This window comes from Spermophilus citellus (genome assembly GCF_964194105.1).
Source record: "Spermophilus citellus genome assembly, chromosome: 5".
In the NCBI taxonomy this organism is placed as follows: domain Eukaryota; kingdom Metazoa; phylum Chordata; class Mammalia; order Rodentia; family Sciuridae; genus Spermophilus; species Spermophilus citellus.
In genome coordinates, this window is record NC_138186.1 from 22462894 (window position 1) to 22465500 (window position 2607).

The 2607-nt window shown below is 33.4% G+C and overlaps 1 pseudogene across 1 annotated transcript; it reads right to left on the reverse strand.

The window, feature by feature from the left end:
* Window positions 1–1060: 1060 nt before the first annotated feature.
* LOC308650016 (olfactory receptor 2B11-like) lies at window positions 1061–1999 on the reverse strand (annotated as a pseudogene). Its single transcript has one exon. The product of its transcript is annotated as an olfactory receptor 2B11-like (transcript).
* Between the last annotated feature and the right edge of the window lie 608 nt (window positions 2000–2607).

The following is a 2607-nucleotide window of genomic DNA, read 5'->3' on the forward strand; positions in this document are numbered from 1 at the left end:
TATGACAATATTTTAAGATAGAAGTGTAAGTTTTATAAATAAGATTTACTTTTAGGATGTGACAGATTTTTGAACATCATTTGCAACCAAAATTTGTATCAATAAAGAGATACTTGTATTATTTGTTGATGTAATCTAGTTACTAGCCTTCCAAATATACACTTCATTCTCACACTGATTCTTTTTCTGGTTCAAAAGACATTTCTGGCTGTTTCAATTTATGCATAGAAATATTTCCAGGTAGTGGTCCATTATTACCTTATTTACTCATTGATTCAAAAGAGTCATGCTTATGATATTTAAAATGAACATTAAAACACCTACTAATAGTTTTTCTCATAATTCTATTCATTGTAACATTTAATGATAAGTTGTTTAATTAATCATGTAAAACATTGCATATTAATTATGTAAACAAGATTTACAATGTGTTTTTGAAGAAGTGATAAGATCTACATGAGCTGAGCTTGATAAACTAATGATTCTTTTAAAGCCTAGAATGTTTCAGCCTAAACATAAAGTTAAGCCATACTGCCTGCAGAAATTTGTCAAAATACGAGAGTCATGTAATGTTTAATATGTAACCCTGATAGGAAGCATATTGGTGTTGTTTTATGTGGTGTGTATTTATAATGGTGAGCTTGAACTAATGGATTTATATTGCAATTAAAATTTAAAATTCTCCTTTTACTACTCAATACAGTTACTAGTTCAATATTCAAACAAAAATTCTATTTATTGCATTTTTACAACTCATCTTTCCCTACTAGTACAAATAATCTGATATCACTCATACTCAATGTGACTAAAAATGTCAGAAACAAAATATAGTTGACAAAAAGAACATATAGCATGAGATTATATTATTAGTCAAAAATGTATTATTAGGGGGTTGGGGTTGTGGGTCAGTGGTAGAGCACTTGCATACTGTGTGTGAGGCAATGGATTTTATACTCAGCACCACATAAAAATGAATAAATAAAATAAAGGTAATGTGTCTGTTTGCAACTAAAAATATTTTTAAGTGAGTTATTAGAAAAACTGCATTTTACAAGTAATTTTATTTGCGTTTGCAAATGTTCCTCACTAGGTTCCCTAAGGCCCCTTTTACATCCTTATTCCTTAGGGTATAGATGAAGGGGCTTAGTGTTGGTGTCATTACTGCATAGAAGTGAGCCATGAACTTGGGCTGGTCCCTTGTGATAGAGGAGGAAGGCTGAAGATACATGCTAATGGCTGGACCATAAAATAAGGAAACTACAATGAGATGAGAGTAACATGTACCAAAGGCCTTCTTCCTTCCCTCAGAAGATTTAATCTTAAATACAGCACGTTCAATACTAGCATAGGAGGCAAGGATTAAACATATAGGAACAGCTGATATAAAAATACACACCACAGACAGTGCAAGCTCATTAGCCTCCTTTTCACCACACGTGGTCTTTATCAGAACTGGAATTTCACACAACAAGTGATCCAGTTTATTGACACCACACAATGGCAAATGTAATGTAAGAGTGGCTTCTGAGAAAGCAAAGATCACTCCAGTCATCCACATAATGGATACTAGCAAGATGCAAGTGCATTGATTCATGATGAGGGTGTAGTGCAGAGGTCTGCAGATGGCCACATAGCAGTCAAAGGACATAATAGCCAAGAGCAGACATTCTGTGCCCCCCATTATATGGAAGATATAAAACTGAATTATACACCCAATATAGCTAATGGTCTCTGTAGAGCTTCCCAAATTAAATAGCATCTGAGGCACAATGCTTGTGGTATAACACATGTCTAGAAAGGAGAGGTTGGTGAGGAAGAAATACATGGGGCTGTGGAGACGAGGATCTAATTTGGAAACCAGAATGATAGCAATGTTTCCCATCAAGGCCAGGGGATATGTTCTGAGAAGAATAATGAATAGAAGAAGCTCTAGCCAAGGTAGGTCTGCAAAGCCTAGTAGGATGAACTATTCATGATGACTTTCATTAACTATTGTCATTCTCTTCAAGTTGTCTCACTTGTAATTAGGAAGTGGCAAAAAATTAGAAATAGTTATAATTAGTTAAAAAGTATAACTACATATCGGCCATACTATTATAGAGGATAGTGTGCAATAACTCTTGGAGGAAAAAAGGCAAAGGTCTGTAGCAAGGTGACCAAATTTCCATTCATGATACTAAAAGAAATGGTATGTACGATAAAAATATGACATTTCTAGAGCAAAAAATGGGAAATATAACATATTTAAAAGGAACTTATTGTTTGAAGTAATCTCATTATAAGGCTATTCTATAGCTATATTCTATGAGGAAAAAAAAAGAAAAGAAAAATTTCACAAGTGTATAGCCAGAGTTGAAGCAGGTAATGAGGTGAGAAGGAGAATTAGCATCCAAGTAAAGATAACTACTTTTCTGTAGAAATTTCAAGAATATGTTCACACTTCATTTAATTAAAAATGTAAACATGACAACCACATAAAAATAGCTAAATATTCTGCATCTGAATTACCTCCTTTGAATAATAAATGCATACAATAATGATCTCCTTATAGTGAAAATTCAATTGCAAATAGAGGTAAATGTGCTGGGACACCACTAGTCAGTGGTT